Below are 17,749 nucleotides of genomic sequence, written 5' to 3'. Positions count from 1 at the left end.
TATCAGATCTAGCCCCTTAAATCTATTTCTCACTTCCACTGTATAATCATAAGGGATTTGATTTAGGTCATACCTGAATGGTCTAGTGGTTTTCCCTACTTTCTTCAATTTAAGTCTGAATTTGGCAATAAGGAGTTCATGATCCAAGCCACAGTCAGCTCCCGGTCTTGTTTTTGCTGACTGTATAAAACTTCTCCATCTTTGGCTGCAAAGAATATAATCCATCTTTCAGCCATGAAATTAAAAGACGCTTGTTCCTTGGAAGGAAAGTTATGACCAACCTAGATAGCATATTCAAAAGCAGAGACATTACATTGCCAACAAAGATCCATCTAGTCAAGGTGATGGTTTTTCCAGTGGTCATGTATGGATGTGAGAGTTGGACTGTGAAGAAGGCTGAGTGCCGAAGAATTGATGCTTTTGAACTATGGTGTTGGAGAAGACTCTTGAGAGTCCCTTGGACTGCAAGGACATCCAACCAGTCCATCCTAAAGGAGATCAGTCCTGGGTGTTCTTTGGAAGGAATGATGCTAAAGCTGAACCTCCAGTACTTTGGCCACCTCATGTGAAGTGTTGACTCATTGGAAAAGACTCTGATGCTGGGAGGGATTGGGGGCAGGAGGAGAAGGGGACGACAGAGGATGAGATGGCTGGATGGCATCACTGACTCGATGGATGTGAGTCTGAGTGAACTCTGGGAGTTGGTGACAGACAGGGAGGCCTAGCGCTTTGCAATTCATGGGGTCACAGAGTCAGACACGACTGAGTGACTGAACTGAACTCATTAGCTCACTTAATTTTCACAATAACCCTATGAGATAGATACTATCATTCTTCTGTTTCACAGGTAGAGAAATTGCGGTAAAGCACAATTAAATTACTTGCCCAAGGTCACACTGCTAGTAGGTGACCAAATTGAGATTCCCCCATAGAAAGCAAAGTCTCCTTGCTTAACTTCACCTTTCACATAGTTCTTATCAGTGTTAAATGGACTTAGAGACCAGAATAGTACCAAGGGCTATCATCATTATCTTACAACAGATTAGCCGTTGAAAATCTGAAGAGAAATTAAGTATTTGATAAGTCTCATTTTCCAAAGAATTATATTAAGATTTAATCCATGAATCTGAGTTTTCATCGATTCGGAGCTCTCCAGCAGTGAGTTTGGTCTGTGTAAGATCCTGATCTCTTGCCCTCAGAGTGGCCAGTTGGCAGCAACCTCTCCCATTCACTCTAGTGGGATGGGCAAATATTACCATGTCTCCTTGTGCCTTGATGTGACATTGGTAGTGAAAGCTCAGCAAATTAATGGGTATTTCAAGTTTTCTGGCTCTTGCTTTCTTTGTTGAACACTTACACTAAATGTGCTAAGTTTAGGGTTAAAGGGGCTTTAGGGTTAAAAGGCTTCCCTGGTGGCTTAGATGGTAAAGAATCTGCTTACAATGTGGGAGACCTGGGTTTGATCCCTGGGTTGGGAAGATCCCCTAAAGGAGGGAATGGCAACCCACTCTAGTATTCTTGCCTGGAGAATTCCCAGTCCATGCACAGTCCACGGGGTTGCAAAGAGTTGGACACAACTGAGCGACTAAGCAGAGCACAGGGTTAAAGGGGTTTTTTTTTCTGTTTTTTATTTTCTCAATTTAGACTTCTTGAAGTTTTAATTTTCTTATACTATAACAGATCTTTTCCTGGTTGGGAAGAAGACTATGTTTCAGTATTCAAGAGAACCAGAGCAGTGACATACCAGTAGAAAAGAGTTTGGGGATATCATATTAGAAGATGCTGAGTTCATGAGATTAAAAGAGCATACTGAGGTGGGAAGAGATAAATTAGGAGTTTGGGATTAACATACACATACCACCATATATAAAATAAACAAGAAGGGTCTACCGTACAGCATAGGGAACTATATTTGATATCTTGTAATAAACTATAATGGAAATGAGTCTGAAAAATAATAGATGTATGTATATATATATGTGTGTGTGTGTATAAGTGAATCATTTTGTTGTACACCTGAAAGTAATGCAACATTGCAAATTAACTCTACTTCAATTAAAAAAAATGGTTCAAGAAAAAACAGAGTACACTGAAATCGGGTGTAAAGTTTACAGTGCTTTGAGAAAGGGTGATCTTGATGGTAACTCAGAGCACACAGGACTTTGCCAAAAGCCACAGATTATATAAACTTTATCCTATCCAATAGCTTAAAATAAAGAGATCAAAAGGTCAAAGAATTATTTAAGCAAAGATCTGTACAAATGTTCTTTCAAAATAGACTTATCTGCATTTGCGGAAGTCTGAAGTCTTTCTTCCCAAAGTCTTCGTAGGGTATTCCAGGCTTGTTAGAAAAGGGCTTCTCACGTTTGCTGTCCATTAGAATCACCTGAGATTTTTTTATTAATAAAATTCTCGAGGCACAGGCTGCATCCTAGACCAGTTATATCAGAATCTCTGGGCCTGAGACATAGGCATCAGTCTTTTTTTTTTTTTTAATTTCTCAAGTAATCTGAACATTTGAGAACATGGTTTAGAGCAGTGGTTCTTGAGTTGCATTAGAATCATCTAGAATAGCAACCTTATTGGCACCAGGGATCGGTTTTGTGGAAGGCAGTTTTTACCATGGACCAGTGGTGATAGGGGGCTGGGAATGGTTTTAGGATGATTCAAGAACATTACATTTATTGTGCACTTTATTTCTATTATTATTACATCAGCTCCACCTCAAATCATCAGGCATTAGATCCCAGAAATTGGGGACCCCTGACCCAGAGAGTTTGTTAAATCAGATTGCTGGTTCTCACTCCTAGAGCTTCTGATTCAATGGTCTGGGATGGAGCCTGAGAATTTGCAGATCTAGCCATCTTCCCAATGGTGCCAATGCTGCTGCTGATACAAGGAACTATGCTTTTGAGAACCACCAATTTACATATTCATTAATGCCATCTGAAGACATGTAAGTCATAAATTTTTTTCTGAGCAGCTTAAGTAGATGCAACATCCTTGGAAACTTGTCTAACCACAGTTGTGAGCTCACTGCACACATTGGTTCTTTGGCAGAGTTACATTCATGCCCATCTGTTAGGCTGGCAGCAAGCCCACGGAGAATGTGCTATGCCAGTTTCAGCAGGGCATAGGTGCTAACCAAACACGGTTGTGGAGGGATGGTTTTCATCACACAGTGAGTGCTGTTTCTTGGGCCAGGTGATCCTGCTGTTTGCAAACAGCTCCAGTCTGAGGCTACATGCTTTCTTACATCTGTAGATACTTGAGGACATGATTAAAAAATAAATAATCAACAAATGGTTGATTACATTTCTCCCTCAATCTGCCTTAGTGTTGTACCTGGGCATGTAGAGAAGTACTCTCTCTTCAGTGAGCTGGAAGCCATTCATAAGGACTTTGCACATGTAATGCTTGAAAACAACAATTTGGATCAACTGCATGCATTTGTTTGTAAATGTCATTATTGGGTTTTTTTCTTTTTGTATATTTATTAAATTTTTTCTTTATCTTAGTTTAAAATATATATTATCTTTGCGGTTTTTGTTTTTAAATTTATTTTGTTTTTGGCTGTGCTGAGTCTTTGCTGCTTTGCGTGCGTTTTTTCTAGTGGCAAGCAGGGGCTACTCTTGGTAGCGGTGCTTCTGCTTCTTATAGCAGTGGCTTCTCTTGTGGAGCACAGGCTCTAGCCACATGGGCTTCGGTAACTGCTCAGTAGTTGAGGCACTCAGGCTATGGAACACAGACTCAGTAGTTGCGATGCACAGAACAGATGCTCTGTGGCATGTGGAATCTTCTCAGACTAGGGATCGAACTGCACCCTCTGCCTTGACAGGAGATTCTTACCCACTGTGCCACTTTGCCAAAAGCAAAGTCATCTTTGCTTTTTAATAAAGGTTTCCACTCTGTTTTTCTGAGCTAGGCTTTTTTTCCCTTTTATCAACAGTTTTCTGAAGTCTCTGATTTGACTCTTAAAATCAGAAGAGTTCTATAAAAATGTCAGCAGAAAATGGAGTTTCCTGCTATAGAATTCCAATACATTATAAATCAATTACATTGATTACAAATCGAAGTGTATTTATTTCATTTGTCCCATAACCAAATGTGGGTTTTAAGGAGATCTTTGAACATTTTTAGATTAAAACATTAGTTTTTAGATTAAAAACTCCTCTAGCTCTTGAAAATAAATATAAAGTAAAACAATAAAAAAGGAAACCTATTAATTTTTAGGAAGAAACCCATTAATTTATGAGGACTGCAAAATCTTTTAAGAAATCATATAGATTATTCTGGGATTGTACAAGGGAAACTGGGGCTGGGAGAATGAAGGGGCAAGGAAAACTGAAAAGAGATAGTCCTCTTTCTTTCCTGTGGTTTGGATTTTATATTTGATTAAGTGGACTTGAAAGATGTGTCAGAGTCTGAAGCATTATTTACCTCAACTTCCAGGGAAAGGAACCTCTGGCCATAAGACCTAAAGCAAAGCAGAATAATGAATTGTGACTATAGAAAATAATTTTTATCACCTGTCTCTACTTGATTGAATGAGGAAAATAGATTTAGAAATAACAGTTCCTTATTAGCCTGTAAAGCCCTTGGAAGTGTCTCGAAGTTTCCTTCAGAATTTCCACTGAGGTCTCCATTGACCATCCTTCCAACTTCTGTATACAACTTCTTTCTTTCAAGGGCAAGTTCTAAAGTTAAATTAAAGAAAATTTAATATATTATAATTAAATGCTATTTAATTATAATAATTAAATGCTATTTTATTATAATTAAATGCTATTTTCTTTATTATTTATCTCTTTTTTCAAGGAAAATTTTTTTAATTCCTTTTTATTTTCAAGATTGGATTTGTGGCTATACTCAAATAGGATTAAGGGAATGAGCCTATGGACAAGTCCAGCTTGTAAAACATCTCTCCTTTGAGAACGTATGACCCAAGAGTGGAGTACACAGCTTAGAAACGAACAAAAAGCTTAAGACAATCTGTTCAAAAGTGGAGAATCATTTGCACACAAGAGTTTTTGAGCAGGAAATCAGCACATCAGGTATACTTTTCATACACTTCTCAGATGATATGTTATGCTGTTCATAGACTCAATTACTATTCCATTGCAACCTTGGGAAATCTTCCCTTGGAACAATTTCTAATTATCTGAATAAATCCACCTCTGTATAGAGAAAGGACGAAATGGAATAAGGAAAATATATTAAACATCTGAAATATCACGTCAAACCATTTTATGCAGTATTCAAGTAAAACTTTTAAAATTTCCAAAGGTGGAAATTATAGTAAAGTTGCAACATCTAAAGGCCAATAGGTGGCTTTTTAAAAATGTCTTTATTGAGGTATAATTGACATACAATAAACTGTAGATATTTAAAGTGTATACTCTGATAGGTTTGATATATGTATATACCTGAATCCAACACCACAATCAAGATAGTGAACACATCCATTATCCCCCAGTTTCTTTGGTGTCCTTAGTAATCCCTCCCTGCCCATGCCACCCCTGCCCCTCAAGCAATCACTGATCTGCTTTCTGTCACTATTGATTAGTTTGTATTTTCTGGAGTTTTATATAAATGGAACCACACAATATGTACTCATTTTTTTCTGAATTCTTTCACTCAATGTAATTATTTTGAGATTCTCAATCGGTTGCTTTTTTTTTTAAAAAGAAAACCTCTGATTTCAAATAGTCTTCAGGTAAACGGAGTTTTAGGTTTGCACCAGGATGACATAGAATCTGTCCAATAGAAGGTCAATCAGAAGAGTAACTTGGAATCAGTGGCAGCCAAGGAATATCCCTGGTGGCTCAGTGGTAAAGAATCCATCTGCCAATGCAGGAGATGCCTGTTTGATCCCTGGGTTGGGAAGATTCCCCTGGAGAAGGAAATGGCAATCCACTCCTGCCTTCTTGCCTGGGAAATCCCATGGACAGAGGAGCCTGGCAGGCTACAGTCCATGGGGTAACAAAAGGGTCAGACATTACTCAGTGAGTAACAACAACAATACCTTTACTTATAAAGTTAGACTCCATCTCAGGTGGGTTTGGGGTTGTGAATTAGGAAACATTTTCTGGTTAACTTATGAAAAGGAGGAATTATTGGAAAGACGGGGACTGGCTTATGGAAACAAAGGAAAATGTGAACAACCAAGGCTTAGATGTGCCATTTCAAGCCATATTTGAGCCTGAGGCAAAAGGAAAAATCAGTAACACTGATCCTACCTTTAAGATTTTGATAGTTTGTTCACCATGGAGATCTGCATTAATCTGGATTTTTAAAAATATTGCATTAAGTATTTATCTTGATTATTGAGCTTTTGGAGTGCCTCTTAAATTTTGTACTCCATCTTCGCTTACTCCACCCCCTTACCCTAATCCTGGCCTTGGATGGATGAAAACTGGCACAGCTTTGGGCTCAAAGCAGGAGGACAGTTTTTTGGGGGCATGGTGAAAGTGCAGATCAGCCCTCAGTGCTTTGAATTTCACTGCTCAAGGTTCAAAGTCCAAGACTCTGATTGGACCTATTTGGGTCACAGAATGTATCGAGTCGCTACTATCTCAAATAAGAGTCATTTCATTATTTTACTTAAACCATTTTTCTTCTTATAAAATAAACTAATTTTTAGAGCAGCTTCATTTCCATAGCAAAATTAAGAGCTCCCGTATCACCCATCACCATGCACACTCTAGCCTCCTTCACTGCCAGTGTTTTGCCCCGAAATAGAACATTTGTCACACTACCCTGGACTATCATCTAGAGCCCATAATTTACATCAGGGCTCACTCCTGGTGCACATTCCATAGGTTTGGACAAATGTATAATGGCATTACCCACCATTATATTATTATGCAGAGTAGTTCCCCTGCTCCGAGAATCCCAAGAGTCATTTTAGACTTCCTCCTTCTAGATAATTATTCTCATCTTTAGTGACACTCTTTCCTGAGTATAATGTTGGCTCATTCATTCTTTTCCTTATCACAGCCTCAGTCTAGGAACATCTTGTCTGAGCAACTTTCAATAGCCTTTTGACGGGCCTTTCCTCCTCCATGTCATCCTCTAATCATGCACACTTTGCTCTTCTTCCAGAGTGACTTTTCATAACTTAAATTAACTGCTTACATCTTGGTTAAAACCCTTCGAAAGTTCTTCCTGACTTTTGAGATTCAGAGTCCATTCTTCTGTCTTAGTACATTTAAGAGGACTGAAACCACATCAAGTAAGTTGATATGGTTTAATTCCACAATGGAATTAAATTAGAAATCAACAACAGGTCTCCGTCTGCCCCCAGGCTCCAGCGCTTTACTCTCTGTGGGAGACCAGGGAGGTGGGGGACTAGGGGGTGGGAGGGTGGAGAAGGAGGACAAAGGGTGCATCCCACCTGCCTGACTGCTGCTGTCTTTGTGGGAGGTGCCATGAATCACCGCTTGTGGTCCCTGATTATCCACTCCAAGGAAATGGCCGCTAGTGATATGTATTACTGGAAGGGAGATTTTGGTTTTCACCGTGTGTTTCATGACTGGTATAGAATCACAAGGTCTGAATTTTGAGGCATATCTGACCTCTAAAGCACATGTGACCTCCAGGTTTTCAGATAAGGGATATGGTCTTGCATTTCTTCCATGACTTACCTGTTCTTTGTGGGACACTAAATGTAAAACTGTTCAAAACAGTAAAATAGCCTATTGAGAAAAATAACTCCTCGGATGAGAGGCACTTCAAGAAAAGAAGCACTACACTGGCATTTTTGCTTAGACTCTAATAACATAAAGATATCTGGGCAGTTTTCTGGCCTCGGCTCTCGGTGGGGATGCTCCTTTGCTAGAGGTTCGGATGGCTCGGGTCGTCCTGCGGCCGGGCCTCTGAGGGCCCGGGCTCCAGGCAGGACCCTGCGGCTTCCCTGAGTCTTGGGAGGCTGCTGCTGCAACCGGGCCGGGCAAGATGCTCCCAGCACCTGAGCGCGTGGAGGGCAGCGGCCTGCTTTGGCCTCCGCCACGTTGTTGTTGGGACCTCAGGAGGCTCCAAGTGGCCCGAGTCTGCTTGTCCATGCCAGGAGACAGGGCGATGGGGCTGGGGGCTTTTGAGTTCATTGACTGTGTGTCAGGGAATTTCTAATGACGGGATTTTGTGCGTGTGAAAGGGAAAGGCCATGTCGTGGTGTGCAATCAGGTCAACGCAAGAATGCTGTTTCAGGTGTAGATCTTGATAACCATGTCATGGTGCAGAATTTGGCGGAAATGAGTATCACCATCCTTGCAGGTGATGGACACTGGAAGCATAGACTGCTGCCAACTGAATACTTAACTCTCTGGAAGCACGAAGATGACCTAAGGCTGTCCTTGGTGAGGAATTTGACAACTTGATCTTCAGGAGCTGCTTAGAGCATTTAAAATTGCCAGGATTGCTTTTTAAAACAAAAGTGCTTTTTGGACAGCCCATAAATGTACATATAAAACAGTGGGACTGTAAATAAAATAATGTGCTTCTTGGGGAAAAAAAAAAAAGATATCCGGGCAAAGCTGAGGTTTTGTGAATCTAGGTGGCTTTCAAAATGGGTGTTCATTATAATGAAAATGTTGGAGGAGTCAGCTATTGACACAGATTTCTTTGTAATGGAGAAAAGAAATGGAATCTACCCTCGGGGCCTTTTGGAGGAGGGAGGGATGTGTAGAGGGTGATGGATACCCTAGGAAACTGATTTCCTGTGCCCAGTCTTGGCGCGTTGGGGATCCTGTGCTAAACTTGTCGAACTCAAGGGGTTTTCTAGCCCCCCTTTGCTACATCCCAATGTTCCTGCCTTCTTGTCTTGCTCATCCCAGGATCCCACTCTCTCTGGCTTTCCCTTCCTCCCATTTTGTTTGCACACCGCTGGTATAATTGCATTGCAATCACAAGTAAAGTGCCTGTTGTACACAGGGGAAATCTTAAAACAACAGCTGAAGAAAATTTGGGAAATTCAGAAGTATATGAAAATTAAACACACCTAAATAACCAATGGATCAGAAGAGAAATTATAAACAAAACTAGAAAGTAGGTGGGATGAATGGGAATGAAAGCACAAATACCAGAATGTATGGGATGCAGTTGAAGCAGTAAATAGATTATAAATGCCTGTAGCGAAAAACAAGAAAGATCTTAATAGATGGCCTAACTTTTCACTTTAAGAAACTGAAAAAGAAGAGGAAACGAAACCCAAAGCAAAAAAAAAAAAAAAAAAAGTAATAATAATGATTAGGGAAGAAATAAATAAAGACAGAAAACCAGAAAAAAAAAATCAATGAACTGAAAAGTTTGTCTTTGAAATGATTAACAGAACAGATAATTCTTTAGTTAAACTAACTGAGAGAGAGAAAGACTCTGCTTACTAAAATCAGGGATAGGAGGGAACATAACCACTAAATTTAAAAAATCCAAAGGATAAACAAAGATATGCCATGAACAATCATATGTCAACAAATTGTATAACCTAGTGAAAAGGACAAATTCCTAGAAAGACACAAAATATTAAAATGCAGTGAAGAAGAAATAGAAAACCTGGATAGATCTATAACAAGTAGAAAGACTGAAGCAGTAATAATTAAAAAAAAAAACAAAACTTCCCACAAAGAAAAGCCCAGGATTAGATGATTTCATTGATGAATTCCAAGCATTTAAAGAAGAATAAACATTGATACACAATATTCTAGAACAAAGGACAAAAACCACATGAATATCTCAGTAGTCATACAAAAAGCAATTGACAAAATCCAACAATTTTTCTTAACAAAAAACTTAACAAACTAGAAATAGAAGAAAAAATTTTCAATCTGATAAAGAGGACTTATGAAAAATCTACAACTATATCATACTTCGTGGTGAAAAGACTGAATGCTTCCCTGCTAAGATCATAAACAAGATAAAGATATCTACTCTTGCCCCTTCCATTTAGCATTTAAGCTCTAGTTAAGGCAATTAGGTAAAGAATCTGCTGCAATTCGGGAGACCTGGGTTCGATCCCTGGGTTGGGAAGGTCCCCTGGAGAAGGGAAAGGCTACCCACTCCAGTATTATGGCCTGGAGAATTCCATGGACTTTGTAGTCCATGGGGTCACAAAGAGTTGGACATGACTAAGAGACTTTCACTTTCACTAAGGCAATTAGGCAAGTTCAGTTCAGTTCAGTCGCTCAGTTGTGTCCGACTCTTTGTGACACCATGAACCACAGCATGCCATGCCTGTCCATCACCAACTCCTGGAGTCCACCCAAACCCATGTCCATTGAGTTGGTGATGCCATCCAACCATCTCATCCTCTGTTGTGCCCTTCTCCTCCTGTCCTCAATCTTTCCCAGCATCAGGGTCTTTTCAAATGAGTCAGGTCTTCACATTGGAGTTTCAGCTTCAAAATCAGTCCTTCCAATAAACACCCAGGACTGATCTCCTTTAGGATGGACTGGTTGGATCTCCTTGCAGTCCAAGGGACTCTCAAGAGTCTTCTCCAACACCACAGTTCAAAAGCATCAATTCTTCGGCACTCAGCTTTCTTCACAGTCCAACTCTCACATCCATACATGACCACTAGAAAAACCATATCCTTGACTAGACGGACCTTTGTTGACAAAGTAATGTCTCTGCTTCTTAATACGCTGTCTAGGTTGGTCATAACTTTACTTCCAAGGAGTAAGCGTCTTTTGATTTCATGGCTGCAATCACCATCTGCAGTGATTTTGGAGCCCCCCAAAATAAAGTCTGACACTGTTTGCACTGTTTCCTCATCTATTTGCCATGAAGTGATTGGACAGGATGCCATTCATCTTCATTTTCTGAATGTTGAGCTTTAAGCCAACTTTTTCACTCTCCTCTTTCACTCAGTTAGGCAAGACAAAGAAATAAAAGGCACACAAATTGGAAAGGAAGAAGTAAAAGTATCTCATTTTGTAGGTGACATAGTCTTTATATATAGAAAATCCTATGGGATCCACTAAAAAGAAAGCTATTTAAATGAATTCAAATAGCAAGATATAAGATCAATGTACAAAATAAATTTACATACTAGCAATGAACAATGAAATGAAATTAAGAAACAATTTCATTTATAATAACAAAAAATAAAACATGTAAGATAAATTTAACAAAAGCAATGTCAGATTTTCATATTGAAAATCACAGAATATTGTTGAAATGAATTAAAGAATATTTAAGTAAATAGAAAAAAACATCTGTACACATGGATTGGTGACTTACTATTGTTAAGATGGCAATACTCCCTTAGTTGATCTCCAGATTCAACATAATCCCTATAAAAATCCTGGTTAGCTTTTTGCAGTAATTGACAATCTGACTCTATATTTCATATGAAAATGTGGATTTTATCCATGGTTGGGGAACTAATATCTTAGCCCAGTGCAGCCAAAATTTAAAAAAAAAATACAAGAGACTCAGAATAATCATGGACTTTCCTGGCAGTTCAGTGGTTAAGACTCTGCCCTTCCACTGCAGGGGTTAGGGAACTAAGATCACACATGTCTGCAGCACAGCTTAAAAAAAAAAAAAAGAATAACTAAAGCAATTTTTAAAAATAGAAATAGAGTTGGAGGTTTCACACTTCCAGATCTCAGATCCACAGTAATCAAACAGTAGTGTCAACAAAAGGATAGACGTACAGATCAATGAAGGAGAACTGAGTCCAGAAACAAGTCCATACATTTAATTCATATTGCAATGGTATCCAGACAATTTAACGGGGGGAGAATATAATTTTCAACAAATGGTGCTGGGACAACTGGCTATACCCCTGCAAAAGATGAATTTGGATCCATATCACATGCCATATACACTTAACTCAAAAGAGATCAGAACCTGAAATGTAAGATATTATAAAACTATAAAACTATTAGAAGAAAAAAAAAGGCCTAAATCTTTATGACCTTGAATCAGTCAATAGTTTCTAGATATTACACCAAAGCCCAAGTAACAAAAGGAAAAATAGGTAAACTGAACTTCATCAAAGTTAAACCCTTTTGGGTCTCAAAGAGCACTATCAAAAAATGAAAAGATAGCTCACAGAATGGCAGAAAATATGAATCAAATATCTGCTAAAGGTCCAGAATATATGAAGAATTCTTACAACTCAAGAATAAAAAGATAGCTCAGTTAAAAATTGGCAAAGTATTTGAATAGACATTTCTCCAAAGAAGATATACATATAAGTGGCCAGTAAGCACATGAAAAGATGCTAAGCAATATTTGCCACTTGGGAAATGTGATATAACTTTTAGGTTAAATTGTGTCCTCCCCAAAGATATGAAGTCCTAACTTGGAAATCTGTGACTATGACCTTATTTGCAAATAGAGTTGGAGAAGGCAATGGCACCCCACTCCAGTACTCTTGCCTGGAAAAGCCCATGGACGGAGGAGCCTGTTAGATTGCAGTCCATGGGGTCGCTAAGAGTCAGACACGACTGAGCGTCTTCACTTTTACTTTTCACTTTCATGCATTGGGGAAGGAAATGGCAACCCACTCCAGTGTTCCTGCCTGGAGAATCCCATGGACGGGGGAGCCTGGTGGGCTGCCATCTATGGGGTCGCACAGAGTCGGACACGACTGAAGCGACTTAGCAGCAGCAGCAGCAGCAGCAGAGTCTTATTTGCAGATGTGCAGCTCAAGATGAGATTGTATTGGTTTAGGGTGAAAGAAAGAAAGCGTGCTCAGTCGTGTCCAGCTCTTTGCGACCCCATGGACTGTAGCCTACCAGGCTCCTCTGTCCATGGGATTTTCCAGGCAATAGGACTGGAGTGGATTGCCATTTCCTTCTCCAGGGGATCTTCCTGACCCAGGGATTGAACCCAGGTCTCCTGCATTGTAGACAGACGCTTTACCGCCTGAGCCACCAGGGAAGCACACATTTGATTAGGGTGGGTCCTAAACAAATATGACTGGATAAGAGAAGGACACAGGGGAGCACTGTGTGAGAAGAGAGTCAGAGACTGAAGTGATGTACCTGCAAGCCTAGGACTGCTAAGGATTACTGGCAACACAGGAAACTAAGAGAAGGCTATGGCTTTCTGCCAGAGGCTTTAGAGAAAGCATGACCTTGCTGATATTTTGATTAAAGACTTCTAGTACCCCAAACTATGAAAGAATAAATTTCTCTTGCTTTAAATTACCCGGTTTGTGGTAATTTGTTACAGCAGGCCTTAGAAAGCTTAATATGCCACTTCACTCCCACTAGCATGGCTATAATAAGAAAGACAGACAATAAGAAGTGTGACGTTGTAAAGCATTTGGAATCTTCATATGTAGCTGGTGGGAATGTATTAATAAAACGGTGCAGCCACACTGGAAGACTGATAATTCCTCAAAAAGTAAACAGAGTTATCATAAAACCCAGCAACTCAACTTCTAAATCTATATTCAAGATAAATGAAAAAGTATGCCTATATAAAAACATTAATGCTTATACCAGCATTCTTAATAACAACCAAAAAGTGGGAACAACCCAAATGTCCATAAGTAAAATGTGATGTATCCACACGCTGGAGTATTACTTGGCAATGAAAAGGAATAAAGTACTGATCTATGCTACAGAACAGATGAACCTTGAACACATTATGATAAATGAAAGAACCACAAAAGACCATATACTGTATGATTCTGTGATATGAAATGTCCAGAACAGGCAGATCTGCGGAGGCAGAAAGTAGATTAATGGTTGCTTAGGGCTGGGGGCATGGGGGGGTGGGGATGGGAAGTGATTGCTAATGGGTATGGTATTTCATTTAGGGGCTAATGAAATATCCTAAAATTAGATAGTGATGATAGTTGTACAACTTTGTGACTATACTAAAAACCACTGAAGTGTACTCTTTAAATGGGAGAATTTTATGAGATGTGAATTATATCCCAATAAAGCTACTAAAAAGGAATCCACTGTTCTGTGGATGCTTTTTATTTTAGCTGTACTGAACTCACTTTGCTGTTTCTCGCCTGTGAGATCCCATGCATGTGGTACCTGGAATGTTCTTTCCAATTTTGTCTGCTGGTAAATCCTGATTTATTCTCAAGACCCAGTTTACATATCGCCTCTTTGGGGAAGCCTCTGTCCTCTCAAGAAAGTCATCGCTTTTCTGCGCTGGCTCTTTTCTTTTAATTGAGGTACAATTGACATATAAATTATATTATCTTCAGGTGTACAACATAATGACTTGATATTTGTATATGTCGTGAAGAGATCACACAAGTCTAGTTCACATCTATCACCACACAGTTAAAATTTTTTTTCTTGTGATGAGAACTTTTAAGATCAACTCTCTCAGTAACTTTCAAATAAACAATACAGTATTATTAGCTATAAGAGCTTTCCTAGTGGCTCAGTGGTAAAGAATCGTCCTGCCGTTGCGGGAGACGCAGGTTCTATCCCTGGGTCAGGAAGATTCCCTAGAGAAGGAAATGGCAACCACTCCAGTATTCTTGCCTGGGAAATCCCACAGACAGAAGAGCCTGGTGGCTACATTCCATGGGGTCACAAAGAGTCAGACACCACTAGCAACAAGAATAACAATGTTATTAGCAACAGTCACCATGCTATATATTGTGTCCCTAAGACTTATCTATGTTATAACTGGAAATTTGTATCTTTTTTAATATGCAAATTATTCTCAATATAAATTTATTTATTTTAATTGGAGGTTAATTACTTTACAATATTGTATTACTTTACAATATTGTATTGGTTTTGTCATAAATCAACATGAAACCATCACAGGTATACACGTGTTCCCCATCCTGAACCCCCCTCCCACCTCCCTCCCCTTACCATCCCTCTGGGTCGTCCCAGTGCACCAGCCCCAAGCATCCAGAAATTTGTGTTTCTTTAACCCCCTTCACTAATTTCGCCCACCCCACGCTCTTGCCTCTGGCACTCTGGCAACCACCAATCTGTTCTCTGTATCTATAAGCTCTTTTTAAAAAAATTCCACATATGAGATCATGCTGTATTTTTCTGACTTAATTTCACTTAGCATGACGCCTTCCAAGTCTTGTCCCAATTTGGTATTTGGGGAACAGTTGCACATTTCTCACTGTATCACTACCCTTCATTTGCTTTTTGCTTAGATTTCTTCTGTGACTCACACTCCTCTCTGAGGACGAGGATCACATCCTACCCCATCTGCATCAACCCTAAGTTCTTATCACTGTGCCTGGCACACAGCAGGCACTCGGGGTGCTCATTAAATCTAATAATAATCTGAAATAATCTGAAAGTGAATGGAACAAAGCTCAAGAGTAAATAGCAAAGAAAGGATTACATAAGGTTGTGGTCATGAACACCATTTATTAATTAAACTGCTCAGAACTTGGTAATAACTTGGCATTTGAGGCACCTTGGGCTATAAAAGCTCTCAAGTTTAACCTATCCCAAATGTTATCTTACAAAACCACAGTACAGTGACTAAAACCAGGAGATTAACATTTATTAAATACTATTCACTAGCCTATGGGCTTATTCAAATTTTGGTGGTTGTCTCATTAATGTTCCTTTTCTGATTCAGGATCCAAAACAGGATTAGAGTCAAGGCTTCTCAATCTCTTCTGATCTGGGATAGTTTCTCAGTCTTTCACAACCTTGACACTTTTACAAAGAGTACAGGTCAGTTGTTTTGAGAATGTCCCTTAATCTTACAAATGCACATACTTTTTGTAGGTGTTGTGCTAGCTTCAGAGGTGCTTCATTCTAGGTTCAGTCTTTGGCCCCAGGAAGCTGGTCTTACAGTGAAAAATCAAGTGAACAGGCAATTACAATATAGTGTAATTACACCTTGGTGCTATAACAGAGGTAAAGGCTGAGCATGAAGAGGATATTAGAAGGGGCAACTGGCTATATCTTGGGGTCCTGGAAAGACTTCTGGCAGGTGCTATCACACCCAAGAGCAAGATGAGAAGGCTAGCAGGGCAGAAGGTGGGGACCCTAGAGAGAAGAGTATTCCAGGCAAAATTTGACCCATCAAGTATAGCAGAATTCTGCAGTCATTTTAAGGAATAGCCTAAATACTCTTATAAAAATCTTTATAATCAGGACATCTGAACATGTTGAAGAAATCTGCTTTGACCTTTTCTGTCTTGTCAGAATTCATTAAAAAACCCTTGACATTCTGACATTCATCTTTGTACTTTGGCAATTTCAGAAGTTCTGATGATAAAATTGACTTTAAGAAGCACAATGAATGTGAAGCTAAATAAAAAAAAAGATTTTTTATTGGGGTGAATTAATACCAGTAAATTCTGAAGTACCTGAGCCTCTGAAGAGAATAACTAAGGATGGTATAAGACAAAATTAATTTATCAGAGGGACTCTGGCCATGATCACTGTCAAGAAGCAATCTCATAAATGTCACAGTGAAGTCAGACAAAATCATGCAACTGGGTAACCTTTTTGCATCTTGTAATACCCAACAGGAATAGTCCTCATTGAAACACAAGAGCCATAACAGGTTCAGGTAAGAGATAGCTGGCAAGACGCATATAAAGATGGGCACCTGCAGGTTGACTTGTGAATCAGTGTCTAGTCTATCATCGCTCAGGGTCAAGTGCTTTTGGTTAGGAACCTCTGAATAAGATTCTTGGCTGCGAATTAAACACATCATTTAAGGATGGGGCTATAGGTAAACTGTGTGTTCTCAAAAGATCTCCTTTTCCCTTCCTCCACTTCCTCTTTGTTACAATTTTTTTGGTTCTCTACTTTCCCTTCTGGTAAGAGCCTTTCCCCCACCTTACTCCACCTGCCACAACTTGACCGGTCATAAGTCTTTATCTATTTGGCCATGTTGATTGGCTTGAAGAGTGAGAATAATGTTCCAGAGCCTTTGATTGGGATATTTCAAACAGGATCTAGAAAGAAGCCCCATTCATCTCTAGTGGTGAAGTTAAGCAGAAAGGGGTCTGGATGGAAGTCATGATTAGAAAAATGTGAACAAATCTGACTATATTCAGGGTAAAAAAAAATCTGGTCAAAAAAGAACATCATTAGAAGTATAAAAAGAGTGTTTTGTTTGGTGTCATTATTAACTTGTGAATTTTAATATATAAATTGTGTTTTAATCCTTTAATGATTATTCTTCTGTCATGGAAACCTTTCAAGTTGGCTCCTAAGCACTATTGATGCAACTCTATCCAACTCTAGAGCTTCCTCACTTTCAGTTGTGACGTGTAGACTCACACTATACATTTCCTGTTCCAGGTCAGGAGACAGCCAATTCTCTAAGGATCTTTGGTTTGCTCAGTGGTAAACAGTATTTAGAGTCTACAACCTCTTCCTGTTTGTAGGAGTCTAGGGAACTAACTTATGATGTTAAAAAGTGTTACAGGGAAAATAGCATTTATCCTGTCTGTTTTAAATGAACTGTACCTCATGATAGCAACAGTTCATAAGGGGAAGTTTTTGCTATTCTGTTTTATTTTTTAATAGAAGTATATCAGCTAACAAAAGAAACTGGACAAGTACCATTAGAATATCACTATTTTGCAATCCATATTGAATTAATGGATGTGGGTGATTGTTGTTAGCATCTCAAAAAGAGACAGAGCTAAATGTTAGGTACTTATTGATGGAATTACACTACATTATCAATGAAGTCATCTTTCCATAAAACAGGTGAGTCTACTCAAGTGTCTCAATATAATTACCAGTTTATAGAAAATATAAGGGACAGAGGAACACGTTACAGTATACCACATAGATTCAAACAAAAAAATTCCAAT

Source organism: Ovis canadensis, chromosome 2, assembly GCF_042477335.2.
Source record: "Ovis canadensis isolate MfBH-ARS-UI-01 breed Bighorn chromosome 2, ARS-UI_OviCan_v2, whole genome shotgun sequence".
In the NCBI taxonomy this organism is placed as follows: domain Eukaryota; kingdom Metazoa; phylum Chordata; class Mammalia; order Artiodactyla; family Bovidae; genus Ovis; species Ovis canadensis.
This window is presented reverse-complemented; position numbering follows the sequence as displayed.